This window comes from Biomphalaria glabrata, chromosome 8 (genome assembly GCF_947242115.1).
Source record: "Biomphalaria glabrata chromosome 8, xgBioGlab47.1, whole genome shotgun sequence".
Taxonomy (NCBI): Eukaryota; Metazoa; Mollusca; class Gastropoda; family Planorbidae; genus Biomphalaria; species Biomphalaria glabrata.
This window is the reverse complement of record NC_074718.1, coordinates 30,843,935-30,861,433: the sequence shown is the minus strand read 5'-3', so window position 1 is coordinate 30,861,433 and position 17,499 is coordinate 30,843,935. Positions and strand designations below refer to the sequence as shown.

The 17,499-nt window shown below is 36.3% G+C and overlaps 1 protein-coding gene across 2 annotated transcripts in view; it reads right to left on the bottom strand.

Moving 5' to 3' along the window:
- Window positions 1-17,499, bottom strand: part of LOC106067429 (uncharacterized) — a 184,378-nt gene extending 166,879 nt beyond the window's left edge. The window contains exon 1 of one of the 2 annotated variants that reach the window (XM_056038000.1): window positions 17,381-17,499. The gene's annotated coding sequence lies outside the window, so the exon portion shown is untranslated. The remainder of the gene's footprint in view (window positions 1-17,380) is intronic. The other variant, XM_056037999.1, reaches the window with a different exon arrangement.

The window sequence follows — 17,499 nt, the reverse complement described above, 5'->3', positions numbered from 1 at the left end:
TATTTCTCTAACCTTAAGGATACATTACATATGAAAGTTATTCTTATAAGTAATGACAAGAATTCCATCACCCATGATCCTATCAAACCTTGTGTACCAGACAGATTAATGCAGCCCAAAAGGATTCAAGATAAAGAACATGATGATCAGTTGAGGCAGCTGGTTAATATAGTTTTTGTTTCTCTATATAGGCATGCTTTATTAGGCAATCAACTAGGCAAGAGAAAAAATATATCATTCGTTGCTCCAATATAATTTAGATATTTTAATTGAATAGCTGAAAAAAATACATGTACATTTATAAGTAGGCGCTGTCGGTACGTAGATTATGGCATTCTAGCACCAATGTGTATTAAGTGCACAATTTTTGAAGGCACTTTCTTTTTGTTGCCTTGCTTGTAAGTTGATGGAGTGTTTTTGTTATGCTGTTGTAACGTTTGTTGAGATTCTTCTGTGTTCCCCTGTTTAGGGTGAGTATCTAAGGCATAACTGCGTTTCGCAGGAAGTTAGTATGGGATTGGAAGTCTACGCTGGTGACTAGAGACAGCAGTGTGTTGTGCTGTGGAACGTTAATGTGTACGTTGTGGGACAGCAAGTGTGTAGAAGTATTGTTTAACTAATAGATTCACAATATTAGGATGTTCCAAATTCAATGTCATTACTCCATCAGTTTGTCATCATAACTTAAATTCATATCATTAAACATTTACATTGTCAACACTGAGTTGTTGTTGAGTCCATTATTTATTGCAAGCACGAAGGTGCCTGGTTGAATGTCAGGGGCCCGGGCAAACGAGCTAAGGCCTTAACACAACCCTGACAGGCGCTAATTTATTTCAATGTCAGTACGTTTAGCTAAAACGCCGTTCAATCTATTATTTATTTAACCTTAAAATAAATAAATATCAGAAAACATTTCTGAATAAACATCTAAATAAAGCTTGATGATATGACAATGAAATCACTACGAAGGGTTTCGAAAAAAATGTTTGATGATATGACATCACTACGAAGGGTTTCGAAAAAAATGTTCGATGATATGGCATCACTAGGTAAGGTTTCGAAAATAATGTTTGATGATATGACATCACTAGGTAAGGTGTCCAAAAATGTTTGATGATATGACATCACCACGTAGGGTTTCGAAAAAATATTTGATGATATGACGTCACTACGTTGGATGTCCGAAAATGTTTGATGATATGACATCACTACGTAGGGCATCGAAAAGATGTTTGATGATATGACATCACTATGTAGGGATTTGAAAAAATGTTTGATGATATGACCTCACTGCGTAGGGCTTCGAAAAAATTGTTTGATGATATGACATCACTAAGTAGGGTCTCCGAAAAACTGTTTGATGATATGACATCACTAAGTAGGGTCTCCGAAAAACTGTTTGATGATATGACATCACTAAGTAGGGTCTCCGAAAAACTGTTTGATGATATGACATCACTAAGTAGGGTCTCCGAAAAACTGTTTGATGATATGACATCACTACGTAGGGTGTTCAAGAAATAAAAATTACAGCAGCTATAGCGTTGTTGCTCTTTTTTTTTTTGTCTGCTGCGCAAATTGCCACGCGTAACATTCTCTCAGACGTGTCACGCGTAACATTCTCTCAGACGTGCCACGCGTTACATTCTCTCAGACGTGCCACGCCTGGTATTAATGTGACGTTTTTTTTGTTTTGTCTTTGCCGTAGTGAGCAAAAGGATCGGATGACACGTCTCTCGTAGCAAGGTTTATGACATTTTTTTTTCATATTTATTTTGTCGGGCCCAGCAGCCTGGTCGAATCAACCAGGTCAACCCGATGCCTGGGCCGGCCAATCAGTGACGGTCTCTCCCCACAGAAAACCTGTTATCTTGATCGATTGTGTCCTCTTGACTTTGACTGAAGTAGCCACAGGCTTTTTGATGGCAGGAGGCAGACAGTGCTGTCGGGGGGGGGGGGGGAGGGAGACGAAGGTACTTAAGACTAATATTATGACTAGGTCTGGGTGGGGGGAGGCTGTTGGTTTTTCAAAATGTTACTCCTGATGGCGCAGTCACACATGGTAAGATACCCACACGGCGCCCAGCTGATGTTATTCACACTCTCACTTTCTATGCATTCAACGTTTTGTTTGACCGGTGTGTGTGAGTGTGTAAGAGAGAAAGAGAGAGAGAGAAAGAGAGAGAGAGAGAAAGAGAGAGAGAGAGAAAGAGAGAGAGAGAGAGAAAGAGAGAGAGAGAGAAAGAGAGAGAGAAAAAAAGAGAGAGAGAGATAAAGAAAGAGACAAAGAAAGATAAAGAAAGAGATAGAGAGAGATAAAAAGAGAGAGAGGAATAAAGAAAGATAAAGACAGAGGGAAATAAAGAGAGAGAGAGAGAGTGATAAAGATATATAGAGAGAGATAAAGAAAGAGAAATATAAAGAGAGAGAGATAAAGAGAGATAGAGAGGTAGAGAGATAAAGATAGAGAGAGTGTTTGTGTAAACAGTTTGTTTGGGTACTATCTCAAAACGCTCTTGAAATAAATGAGACGAAGTACCTATAACTTGAAGTGTTTCAATACACAATTGTTACTACTAAGTCACAAAGTACCTATAACTTGAAGTGTTTCAATACACAATTGTTACTACTAAGTCACAAAGTACCTATAACTTGAAGTGTTTCAATACACAATTGTTACTACTAAGTCACAAAGTACCTATAACTTGAAGTGTTTCAATACACAATTGTTACTACTAAGTCACAAAGTACCTATAACTTGAAGTGTTTCAATACACAATTGTTACTACTAAGTCACAAAGTACCTATAACTTGAAGTGTTTCAATACACAATTGTTACTACTAAGTCATTACAAATAGATCACGCAGATGTTGGGAGGTAAACAAAAAATGGAGACAAACTGGAAGAAAAAAAAAGGTGTGTGTGTGTCCTTGAACTTGAAGGGTTTGTAGAGCGATAGTGTCTGGCATTATTTGTTTATACACATCAGATTCTCGTGAGTTTTTTTGTTGTTTTTTTGAGATAAGAGCTTATATATTTCCCACTCCCTTTTCCTAAAAGTTCTTATCTTTCTATACCACAGAGAGAGAGAGAGAGAGAGAGAGAGAGAGAGAGAGAGAGAGAGAGAGAGGGAGAGAGAGGAGGGATTTCAGAAAGATTACAGGGTTAACATATTTTGTGTGTGTAATCTTCTCAAATGTCATCACATCCTGATAGTATTTTATACCCGGGGAGTTACGAGGATCTAGACATTTTTTTTAGAAAGCTTAGAACGAGTGTCGGGTAGAATGTAATAACAAAAGAACATTTAAATGTATAACAATCCAGATGTAACGTTAGAAAATGTCGACGTGACATTAGATTTACATGAAAAAAAAAAAAGAGAAGGGTGATGAGGTAAAATGAGAAAAAAAGAGGACGAGGAGATGGAAGAGAAGGAAGAAGAGGAGAAAGTAAAAGTGGTAGAGGAAGAAAAAAAGGAGGAAGAAAAAAAGGAGGAAGAAAAAGAGGAGGGATATAATGAGGAAGAAGAGGAAGAAAAAGTGGAGGAAGAAAAAGTGGGAGGAAAAAGACAATGAGGAAATGTTAGAGACAGAGGAGAAAAAATAGAAAGAAAAAAGAGAGACAGAGTGGCCAACGATGAGAAGGAAGAAAAACAAATAGGGAGAAAGTCAATAAGAGAAGTTGAAGAAAGAGAAAGACGCAGAAGGTCAAAAAAGGATGAGGAAGAGAGGAATAAGACAAAGAGAGAGGCAAAGGAGAAAGAGTAGGAAAGGGACGAGAAGAAGAGAATGTAAGACGTAGAAGGTGATGAGATAGGAGAGTGTGAATGATAGAAGAAGGGCGAAGAAGACGAGGAAGAGAATGAGGAGGTGGAACACGAAGAAGAGGAATGATGTTAGGATAGAAAGTTGAGGAGGCAAAAAAGGAGGAGGGAGAAGAATGAAAGGTTGAGAAAAAATCTAAATATTTTGAGGGACAAATGAACTTGACCTTGAGACACCCTTGTCAACACATAATCCAGCAAAGCAATAAAATCCTTCACAAACACCCGAAATATTCCTAACACAGTTTCGATCGGTTTACCCCAATAAACGTTCATACCAAATTGATCCAATTAGATTGCCATTAGTCTGACCTAGATATTTGCTTCTTAGATTTTCTATTGGAATTTTATCTTTTCACGAATCTCAAACAATTACAATACAGTACACTCCAGCTTTAGAGAAAAAAAAACTTATTCATTTTTTTGTATACAAATAAATGCTGGCAACTTAAATGCTAAATGGTGGACATAGGAATGACAGGCTGTTCTATTATTTAATCTCACTCATGGAAGTCTTTGTTCTTTCTAAACGTTCAGAAAAGAGAACAGCCTAAGGTTAGGTTTCCATAGAAATACAAATGTTTAATTTCATCACAATCCCATTCTATCCCTTAGTCCAGCGGTTCTCAACCTTTTAAGCCCTTTTTACAACCCCCACTCTGCCTCGACCGCCCCCCCCCCACACACACACACAAATAGAAGAATCGACAAAACAATCCATAGTTTCAATGGTCTTAGTTGACCCCTGGTGAATCGTCAATTGACTCCCAAGGGGTCGCCCACAGGTTTAGATATGTGAAAATGCAGAAAAACACGCATGCTGACCATCAGGGAACTGGACTAGACCATAGACATCATGATCAGACAAATTCCAAAAGCTCTAAATATCTCGGAGCTATTGTTTCAGACGAAGGAACGAAAGGTAAACAACCGGCCAGACCTGCGCCGTCCACAGCAGCACTTGCGAAGCTCAACATAATTTCAAAAGTCAGATTAATGCACTCCTAGGTCGTGGCGACATTCCTGTAAGAGTGAGAATCTTGGACTGAGAATTGAAGATCCTTGTCTTGGTATAGAGATAGAACAGAAAGATTCTAGGTATCACAAAAAACGCATTACAAAAGTGGAGATACGAAAAAGGATCAAAAAGGTAACTGCATCCCATGTTGACCTTCTGAATAATTAACGCAAAGCTAGGACTGCACGGCAAAATAACATAATCAGTACCGGGGGGGGGGGGGGGGAGAGACAGGCAAAGGAAGCGACGGAACAAATCATTGGGGAATAAATGGAAGAGACTCAAATCCTGGAAAAAAGGAAATGAATATACAAAGATATATTACAGATCAACACTGGTGCACCAACGGACTAAAGGGCAGGTGAAAGAGAATTATCATTGTGTATAATGTCAAAGTCGTATACATATTTACAATCCATTTTTTCTCTTTAAGAAATAGCTAGAAAACGACTCATTGTTTGCGCGGACAATTGTCTTCAATGTGTGACCTTTACATATGCAATGTCTGTTACCTTTCCTGTGTTTATTCTCATAAAATATAATATATCATTGTACTGGATGACTGCCTGATCGTATGGTATGCACTCTGGACTGTCGTCGCGATTGTGCCGGATTAAAACCCTGTCCACCGCCATCCGCTGCCGTCATGAGGAGTTTTGGGCTAGGGTGTAACATTTAATTCCTAAGAAACAACCGAAGTGTGAAATTTAAGCGCTTCCGCGGTGTCGAATACAAACAAAACCCAAATGGAGGTAACACTGAACGTAATGTAGAAAACCGACTGGTGAAAGGCCGAACAATCAATAGAGGTAGTCTACTCTGGTGTTGATCATCAAACACGTTTAATACTCATGAAGGGAACCGTCGAATGTGACCTACTTCTAGCCGTGTATACAATGCTCCTTATTGCTACGTTGTTAGGAAAGCGTCTTGTTTATATCGACTCTTATTTCGTTCTGACTTTTTAAAAACTATCACGTCATAGTCACTAAGTCAAAACTTGCCCCAATTCCCGAAACAAATCACTAATTCCTAATCGTACCATAACAGTAAAAAAAAAAACAACAACAAAAAACCAACGTATTTGTATTTTATCTATTTCACTTTGGATGTATTATGGCCAGAAAAGTAAGTGACACCAAATAAAAAACTCTATGATATTTATTGTAACTTGACACAAAGAAGCCACGGTAATGTATATGATAAAAGTATGACTTAACAAGAACGTTTACTATAATTATATCAATTCTATATATCCTATACTCTTAAGCGAGCAATTCTTGTATGTATGTATGTATGTATGTAAGAAAGCGCTTCAGGGACACCCTCAAAGCTTCTCTGAAGGCGTTCAGCATAGACCCAGGCACCTGTGAGACAGAGGCACATGATAGAGCATCATGGCGTCGCGCTGTGAAAACTGGCGCACAGGTTGCTGACGAAAAAAGAACAACGCTGGCAGAAGAAAAACGCCAGAAAAGAAAAGCAAGACAAACGACACTAGCCGTGACCTCCGTGACCCCAGGCCGTAAGGCTGGTTTGTGACGTAGTAGGTCAGCGACCATTGTTTCAGATCGTAACCAGAGCGCTTAGGCGAAGTGTTGTAAACTTTAACACAGCCAACGTGTAGTTGTCCTGATGACTATAAACAGACGTATTATTAAACTAGACTAATTACTGGATCTAGACTTTATGTATTTACTTAATATACACACTAAGTGATTGTGTTAGCATTAGCGCTTAGGCGAAGTGTTGTAAAATGTAACACAACCAACATGTAGTTGTTGTCCTCATTACTATAAACAGACGTATTATTAAAGTAGACAAATTACTAGGTCTAGACTTAGATTCTCATAACTATAAACAGACGTATTATTAAAGTAGACAAATTACTAGGTCTAGACTTAGATCCTCATAACTATAAACAGACGTATTATTAAAGTAGACAAATTACTAGGTCTAGAATTAGATCCTCATAACTATAAACAGACATATTAAAGTAGATTAAGTACTAGATCAGACTTAGATCCTCATAACTCTATGTCGAAGGCGCCGCACTAGCTCCACCTGGAATAACCTGCAAAGTGTGCGGCCGAACATTCCGGGCTCACATAGGTCTCACCAGCCACATGAGGAGGCATAAAACCCCAGTGCAAGGCCCTCAGCCCCCTGGATGACAAAGTGGTCATCATCGAACCACGATGGACGAACTATATATATATATGTATGTATATATATTTATATATATAAATTTTATTTCGAAAACGGCTCTAACGATTTTCTTTAAAATTTCACGGTATGTGCATAATAGTGAGAAAAAATTCTCAACTCATTGGCCACATCTGGAAAACTCGAAGTCGACCGTTATATTGGTTTGAAAATGGCTCATTATCGAAAAATTAATTTTGGTTTGAATGTGTTATGAATGAAATTTACTATATGACGTCAATGGGAAAAAAACTTGACACCGCTTACGTCACTAGACTTACAGCAGTACACTTAGACTTTTCTTCGCAAACAAGAAAAAGTTTTAAAGATTCAATTGGCGTAATTAAACATTTGCGCACCATTTTATTGAACATTGATTCATTATGAAACTATGGAAGAAAAATAATGAAATTAAATATCTTTATGATTAGTTATTGTGTTTTATAAAGGCTTTATAAATTGTTTTCACTTATCCATATAGCACCTATAGGTAGCTTTTACTTCGTAATTATTTAACTGGTGAATTATTGAAATGTGTTTAAGCTTCGAAGTCTACTGTCCCATACCAAAACATAGGAAATGGCCATTACACAGCTTATCTATGCCTTACTTGTACAACCAGGGCCGGCCCTAATATTTGCGGGGCCCTATGTGAAATGGATTGCCCGCGGACCAGTAAGGGTAGGGATAAGGATAATAAGTGAAAATAAAGATTTTGTATTAGAAAATAAATAAATTCGTATTTGCATTACGTTTTATTAAATGAAAGCTGATGATGCCGTTTTTTTATATCACGCGTAGGACTGGCGTTTCCCATATTGAATGACACCCCAAAATGAAATCTTTGTCTTTTAAGGACATTTTTATGAGTTTCAGGAGATTTCCAGGAGTTCCTTGAAAACAAGGAGACCACGGAACCCTATTATAAATTATAGTGATTTAATTTAATAATTTACACCTAGCATTAGCGAGGGGCTTTTGAACCTTCGGGGTCCACCGCGGCAGCATAGGCCTAAGGTGGGCCCTGATGATATCCAGCTCGCGGTCAACGAATTTTCATCACGCTGCTGCTTTTTTTTGGTTAACCTATAAACATCGGTAAAACAGAAGTCATGTTCCAGAAGTCACCCAATAAAACCTACTCAGCCCAAAGATCACCGCGCATAGACATCCCTTAAAGTGGTAGATAACTTCACATTATCTGGGAAGCATAGTATCAAATGACACATTGCTTAAAAGGGAGGTTGATATGTGATCAGGGATAGTCGTGCTTTTGGACGCCTCCAATCGAGAGTGTGGCGAAATAAATCGCTCTGCCTTTCTACAAAAATCAGTGTCAACCAGTGATTCTCTCAACCCTTCTATGTGGATCTAAGACATGAGTACTGTATAGAAAGCAACTAAGACTTCTTGAACGACTTCACCAAAGACCGCAATACAAACAGCGATATTCTTGCGAAATGGCATGAACTTCTTATAATCCGACAGTCACACTTTGCAGGACACTTATTCCGTATGGGAGACGAACATATTTTTGGCAATCTTTTTTTTTTTTAGTAAGCTGAAAGGTTGTCGGAGTAACAGAGATGCCTCACAATAACGCTTCTTTAGAATACTAACGCGATGTTTTTAAGTCTCTTAGGAAAAAATGCGCGATTTTACTTTGTTACTAGGTGCACGTTTTACACTATAACGTAGAGATTTTGCATCACTTGATGATTCTTACTAAAGCGATAATAATAAGGCTTGTCTTCGAGTCCAAAGATTAGTGAGGAATGCAGTATTTGCCGTGGCTGCGCAGCCCCAGCTGTGACCTACATATTTTGCCACATCCAGGGCAAGCATAACCAATGTCCGCAGGTGGTCGATTTAGATTTTCTTTTTGCCGTCTGCGCTTGTCCTCGTCAGCAGATTTTCTTTTGGTTTCAAATGTGTATCCCGCGGCCTTCGTGAGTGACCTCCAACTGAATCGTTCTGAGGCCGCATACAACCAGGTGCTCTCTTCTATGTCCGCCACGGAAAGTTGACGCCAAAGCTGTTCTTTGAAGCGTTTCCGTGGGGCGCCTCTGTTACGTCGACCACCTTTTAGCTCACAAAAAAAACTGCCTTTGGCATACGTTCGTCTCCCATACGGGATAATTGCCCTACCCAGTGCAACAGTCGGACCTTAAGATGTCCCTCTATACTGTCCATACCGGCGTTGGCAAGGACATCGCTGTTTGTAGTGCGGTCCTGCCACTGTATGTCCATGATGGAGCGCAAGCATCTTTGGTGAAAGCACTCAAGAAGTCTTAGTTTTTTTCTGTATAGTGTCAGAGCCATAATGGATATATTAATTGCAATATTAAATGTCAGACTTTCTTCCAAGCCTATAATAGCACAATAGTTTTACGCGAAAGAAGTAATGTAAAACGTTAATATGTGAGCTGTGGTTTTCTATAGGCCTACTGTTGGGGGGGTCTTTCTATTCTAATCGCCATGTACAATTACATTGAGAACTGACAGAATGAAAAAGCAACTCTTCAGATTGATAGTCTTTACCCGATCGTTCATTTTCGTATTTACAAAAATATTTCCAAAATGACTTCGGGTATATATCCTTCCTTAACAAATTATTCATCCGAGTGAGGCTCGGTCACCTGCTCCTAATATCTGATCTTATTAAAATTATGTAAACACAAAGGGGACAGTGACGTAATTTAAGCGTCAAGGTCTCTTGTTTTGTGTAAATAGGATATTTATTGCACATTAGTATCGAAAAGATACGATATATTCTTTAAACTATTATAAGTATATATTTTCAATATTACTACACAGATTTCTAATTTCTCAAAAACTGCAAAAGTGAATTTTAATAAGTGTACATTATATGTAATAGGAGAAGAGATGGCTGAGCGGTAAAGTGGTTGGCTTCCGAACCAAGATCCCGGGTTCAAATCCTGGTGAAAAATGGGATTTTAATTTCCGGATCCATGGGCGCCTCTTGAGTCCTCCCAGCTGGAATGGTTACTTGACATTAACTTGGGGAAAGTAAAGGCGGTTGGTCGTTGTGCTTACCACAATCCTGTTAACCGTGGGCCACAGAAACTGACGACCTTTACATCATTTGCCCTATAGACCACAAGGTCTGAAAGGGAAACTAACTTACGTATATATAGAGAGAAGCAGGATCAGATAGTCAATCAAAAGTACTTTTATATTACATCATGCGTCATTTGTTGTGAATCTACTTTTGAAATTCACTTTTGTGTTTATACCGTGTGTTCAATTCTGAAAATTAAAGATTATTTAGTTGAGACTTCCAATTATTACTTCACTAAAACAATTATATTCCGCAACAAGGTGGAATTCGGATCATGAATGAACACTACAAGAGTAATAAGACTTATAAACAACCCACACAATCCGATCGTAACGGGGAGCTTATACATATAGATAGTTATAATAATGTAACTAGACGAGACAACTATATTTATTCACGGGACATCACAAGTACATAAAACTGCATCTGCCTTTAGCACAGTCTCTTCACTTCGGCTCTAGACTTGGGTGGAAGCGTTCTTCTTCTTCTAATGTTGATATCCTTCTCAGTCTAGTTTCTAACAGTGTGCACCCACTAGCCTGGATGGCGGTGCGGTATGCGTAGAGTTATAAGAATAATTTGACCCCCAAGGCATATGGAAGTGTAAGTAATTAAATCCTGACAGAAGTCTGACCAGGACGATACTATACCATCATTGTTGACCAAAGTCTTACCCAGACGTGACTTTGACTTCATTGTTGACCAAAGTCTAACCCAGACGTGACTTTGACTTCATTGTTGACTGAAGTCCCAGACGTAACTTCGACTTCATTGTTGACTTGACTTTTGACTTCATTGTTGACTAAAGTCAGACCCAGACTTTGACTTAGACTTCATTGTTGACTGAAGCCTTAAAAAGACGTGACTTCGACTTCACTGTTGACTAAAGTCCCAGTCGTAACTTTGATTTCATTTTTGACTTAAGTCTTACCCAGACGTGACTTTGACCTCATTATTATGACAGGATGACACGACTTCGTCACTTTGACGTCACTGCATACACGAAACAGCTGATTTCTACTGTCTTAAGAAAGGAAAAGTTTAGGGGGTGGGGGGTGAAAGCAAACTAGTAGTCTTGTCAAGATCAATGCGTCACTCAGTGTGGTTATAAGTGTGTGTGTGTGTGACATGGTTGAGATAATGAAAGTGGAAATCGCAAATGTTTCTAAGTCAAGGTGACCTATTGGAATGACCTTTTCATTCCCAGATAGATGATCACAATGTCAACATGCGTAGCAATCCATGATCAAAGAAATGCTGAGACACAAAGGTAACGCGAAGCATTCCAAGCATAAGCTTTAGTTGGCGAAATGTTTTAATGACATATTGGACGTATGTAACTGTAGTGAGGGATTACACAGTGAAAGCAGTTTCTTAAACCTTTCTCTCCTAACAGACGATACCAACGTTGATTCCATCAGAATGTGGTAAATAATTACGGAGAGAAAGAGTTATTAAGATACTGAGTTATTTCCCTGTATCAGACAGCTGGTTACTTCCTCAGATAACAGAGCACATGTGTATTAAGTTGCTAGAACTATTACAAGAAATGTCTGAAGGGTTGTGATCAATATACTAAACAATAGGCTACAGATATCCTGACCTATATTGTTTTTGCTATGGTGAATGCTAAAGAAACATGTCTAACGTTTGGATGTGAAAAGTGATCCCTTCAAGATGAGTTATTTATAGACATGGACATTTAAAGCAAAAAGAAATGGGTCATTTTGGATGTGAAAAGTAAGAATAAAAGTGTTTCCCCTTCAATATGAGTTATTTGTAGATATGGATATTAAAAGCAAAGAGAAATAGGTCATTTTTCATTAACAAGGAACATTTTGTAGTAATATTTAGTTGTATTTAAATAAATTTTTATAAATTAGTTTTGTTTATTTTATGTAAATGTAGGTGACTGTTTTAGTGCTTTCAACTTTAAAACTACAACTATGCAAAAAAAAAAACAACAACTGTACAATATATTTCCAAAAGTGTAAAGAAAGTCTATGGAAAGAAAGTCTCTACTCTTAAAATTCAGAAGTACGACCAACACTCAATAATGACAAACTAAAAGGGAGAGAACACTACAATTGATCACTACATTTGAAACTTTTGTGTGCAATACGTTTTGAGCTCTAATGTCTTGACAGCAGCAACCAACATTTCAGAGAAGCGGGTGCCCGAAATAACCTAGCGGATTGTTATTCAACCAAGCTACCTCCTGTCTTACAAACTGTATGGAAACGTGTCCCCATGGAGTTTCTCAAATCTGAAGTGATAGAAGACACTGGAATAATTTAGAAGCAAGAACTTTGTTTACGTGAAATTCACTTTTGGATGACTTTAAGTTCAAACACACAGTGACAAAGTAGATCGGTTAACAGTTAACAACAAAAGATTACAATTTGTTGCGAGGTAAAAGTAAATATATTGCGTTGTAAAACATTATGCAGCAGCGAGTTAATTATATATCACTTTTGAAAAATCCGGTATAACAACAACAACAAAATGTAAACATTGAGATTGAAACAAGTAAATTAAAAAAAACAATATTTTTTAAACATTTTTTACATATTGTACACAGTGAATAGAAATGCAACATTTATAATTAATCAATCATGCTTTTAATTTTGAATAGATCTATCAAAACAATAATAAATGTGAACACAGGGAAATATTTGTATTAATTGTTTTTGTTGAGCTCATTTATCATGCTTATAGAATGTTCAGTGTGATTTTGGGGACCAAATAGGGGGTGGAGAGGGAGGACGTATCTGGGAGAAGGTTTCTCACCTACTTTCAAACGCTATTCATAAGAGTCTGAATTCGAACTCGGGGTCTCGAGCCTTCATGATGGACAGAGTGAGTTCATTTATGAGCTTTGTAAAAATCAATTTCTGCTTTAAGTTAAAATAATTTAGTAAACGATTGGTCGTTAAAAAAATGAAGATCAGTAAGGTGAGATCAAAGCCACAACTTTAGAGTTATTAGCATGACGCTCTACCATCTGAGCTCTCCAGCCAAACTTCCATTCGATCCAGGCATTCCCAGAATTCTACTCCGTGTCTTATAAGTTACATTTTCATTGACCAAGAAAGTGTCAAATGATAGTTAGTTATAATGCAGATTGTCTTCGAGTCAGGACTGCAGTATTACAAGTGACCAAGCAGTTCCATCTGCGACCTACATATTTCGCCACACACAACGCAAACATAACCATTGTCCGCCAGTGGTCGATTTAGATTCTCTTTTCGTTAATAGAAGGGATTACAAAAAAAAAATCATTAGATATTTGTTAAGTTCTCCTAAAGTAATTTAATTTATATTTTATGTTTTCTTAAATTAATTTAATTTATATTTTATGTTTTCTTAAAGTAATTTAATTTATATTTTATGTTTTCCTAAAGTAATTTAATTTATATTTTATGTTTTCCTAAAGTAATTTAATTTATATATTTTATGTTTTCCTAAAGTAATTTAATTTATATATTTTATGTTTTCCTAAAGTAATTTAATTTATATATTTTATGTTTTCCTAAAGTAATTTAATTTATATATTTTATGTTTTCCTAAAGTAATTTAATTTATATATTTTATCTTCTAATGTAATTTGATTTGTATTTTATGTTCTTCGCAAACATAACCATTGTCCGCCAGTGGTCAATTTAGATTCTCTTTTCGTTAATAGTAGGGATTACAAAAAAAAAATCATTAGATATTTGTTAAGTTCTCCTAAAGTAATTTAATTTATATTTTATGTTTTCTTAAAGTAATTTAATTTATATTTTATGTTTTTTGTTAAGTAATTTAATTTATATTTTATGTTTTCCTAAAGTAATTTAATTTATATTTTATGTTTTCCTAAAGTAATTTAATTTATATATTTTATCTTCTAATGTAATTTGATTTGTATTTTATGTTCTTCTAAAGTCATTTAATTTGCACTTTATTTACCTATTACTTACTTACTTTTACTTTGCAAGTTAAAGATACAAGCAATACAGAGATTTATAAAAGCGAACAAACAACACACGATCTTTTTATAACTACAATTTGGATGGTAATGATTGCTGTCCATTGTGATAAACGAGAGGAAGAGACACACACAAAAATACAACTTCGGAATCATACAGATTTAGATTGTAAACATGGGGAACATGTCACATGGCTATTATTTAAGACAAATGACAGAAAATAAGAAAAAAAAAAAGGGAATTCCAAACGTGACAAGATATTTTTTAAGATGTTGTTATTTAAATGTTTGTATATAGATATTTTAAATTTGCGGATGACAAGAGATTTGTAAAGTTTCTTAATGGCAATTGATATGAAAATTGTGAATACCTATTCCTATTAAAGCTTAAAAACCACAATATGTAAACAAAATAAAACGCCCCAGTATGGAGTGTGTAGTATGTATTATCTTACAAGTGATCATCATTGACGCGATCTCTAAAACATGTTTAAATCTTCTTTGAATGTTTTAATATGTACTTTAAAGAAACAAATTGAGATAGAATGCATTTTTTTTTAAATTTGAATTTGTTCTTGTTCCTGAATAAATAGGTAAACACTCAAAACATGATCGGAACATGTCAAGAACATGGTTCAATGAAAAGAAATCAAAATGTCATTCAGCCATGTTTTAAGAATTAAATTATATTTAATTAGCCGTTGATCGATCTCTTTTAAGTGAAAGACGTGATCAATTCCTTTATTCGATTGAATCTATTGGAATGGACAATCGATCTCCGCCGGAACGAGGAAAGCCATTCAGATTTTTCTGTTTGTTTGTTAGTGAGAGAGAGAAGAAGAAAAGACTATGATGACAATGTAATCAGTTCATATTGAACACAGGATCAATACAGTTCTCCAGACGGAAGTTCACGTGGAAATAAAACACAATGGTAGGCCTGGGCTGTGCAGGGTAATAACTGTGAAATTGTAGGAAGGGGAATGGGAAAAAAAAGAGGGAAGGGGGGGGGTGCAATGGATCTTTGAGCTACAAAAAAACAAAAGAATCGCACCTTAAGAAATGTCTTTCCGTTTCCATTCCCTCCTCTTTCTCCTCTCTCTCTCTCTTGCCCCCTCCCTCACTCTCTCTACTCTCACCATTGATTTGAGTTATATAAAGAAAAAAAATAAACATTATATTTAATTTTGTAATCAATTATTTAAACAATTTATTTATTTTTGTCTTAAAATACTTAGGATAAAAAACATTAATAATAACACACATTTTACAGATATAAAATCTAAATACCAGGTCACGTTAAGGCCAAGAGGCTGACTGGCTGTCAGAGGCTATTGGAGACGCATGCTATTAGGAAGCATTTTATAGGTAGTGGGGTGTTGACATCCATTTTAGGAAGCATTTTATAGGTAGTGGGGTGTTTACATCCATTTTAGGAAGCATTTTATAGGTAGTGGGGTGTTTACATCCATTTTAGGAAGCATTTTATAGGTAGTGGGGTGTTGACATCCATTTTAGGAAGCATTTTATAGGTAGTGGGGTGTTAACATCCATTTTAGGAAGCATTTTATAGGTAGTGGGGTGTTGACATCCATTTTAGGAAGCATTTTATAGGTAGTGGGGTGTTAACATCCATTTTAGGAAGCATTTTATAGGTAGTGGGGTGTTAACATCCATTTTAGGAAGCATTTTATAGGTAGTGGGGTGTTTACATCCATTTTAGGAAGCATTTTATAGGTAGTGGGGTGTTTACATCCATTTTAGGAAGCATTTTATAGGTAGTGGGGTGTTAACATCCATTTTAGGAAGCATTTTATAGGTAGTGGGGTGTTTACATCCATTTTAGGAAGCATTTTATAGGTAGTGGGGTGTTGACATCCATTTTAGAAAGCATTTTATAGGTAGTGGGGTGTTAACATCCATTTTAATAAAACATTTTATAGGTAGTGGGGTGTTAACATCCATTTTAGGAAGCATTTTATAGGTAGTGGAGTGTTAACATCCATTACCGCTTCCGGCAATGACAACCTATATTAGATGTAGTATATTTATAATGAAGCTTAAAATTTATGAACTAATTTTATTTTTGGACCCTGAAATAACCTTGTTTCCATAGGTTTTCAAACCGAAACTTCTCAGCGGAATTGAAAGACTCTCGTTTTTAAGTAAGCCTTTTTAATTATTTACTCTTAGTCTTATGTGTAGAAACCTGTAGCTTCTAGAGGCCAATGTCTTAATAAGCTTTTTCCTTACCCTTTTCTTGGGAACCTTGACGCGTACACCACGTGAGAGGAAGTTTTAATGTGTATAACTCTATGATGTATCTCCATTTAACAAAAATATTTACATAACTGTTTTGGCTCATATCAACTCTTTCTGTATGTCTGTTTGTCTGGGTTGAATCTTGTACATGTTTTTTCTCCCAGTTCTAATAATCGGATCAAGTTCAAACCTTGCACAATTATTCACTGTCAATGAAAAAACATATAAATCAAATTTAAAATTACCAATTAGTTATTCTATTAGTTGTAATTAATTTTGTTTTATATAGAAAATGTACTAAGCTTATGGGAAATAAGCCTTATATAGAGAATTAGGTCGATCGCTAAAATTGTTAAATTAAATCCATTTTTTTAACTATAAAACTTTCTAATTTTATAATTACTCAAATAGCTCAGTGACTAGAACGTCGGCCTTTCATCATTGAGACTCGAGACCTCAAATTAAAATCAAGCAATTCTTTTTAAAATGTGCTTTTAAAAAGGCAGCATGGAAACCTTCTCCCAGATACCACGCCCTCCCTCCCACAGGTCCACAAAAGTGATTGGACTAAAGCTGGCCGTTGTATAAACGTGAAAGTTGCGCTAAACAAAACAATTGATAAAAATATTTCGAACTGCACACTAATACCGTTAGTCTTGATCTATTAAAAATTAATTAAATGATTTATTCATAAATTATTGATGCCATTTCACCATTGCCAGTTACAGCGAATCTAAATGAATGCCAGATCATTGTAAAAGAAAAGAGGAATTTTTTCTTTGTAAAGTAAGTAATGTATCCCATTCAGACCTTGCGATCTAAAGGGGCCGATGCTGTAAAGGTCGTCTATGTCAATGGCCGACGTTTGACACGATTATCGATGCCATCAAAATCAAAATGACCAACTGTCGTACTTGACAAAATCTCATAACAAAATCTCTTGGTATTTTTTTTTAGAACAAAGGCAACGAATCAATGAAGAGTTCATAAAGGTGAAACAGAAGTGCACGTACTTACAGATCGAGATGTTAACTTGCTTGTCTGATTCCCAGTCAGAAATATAATCCAACAATATGACTTACTAACACATTGGATCAACGCTTCCTTGTAAAGACGCTGTCCCGCTGTGGGC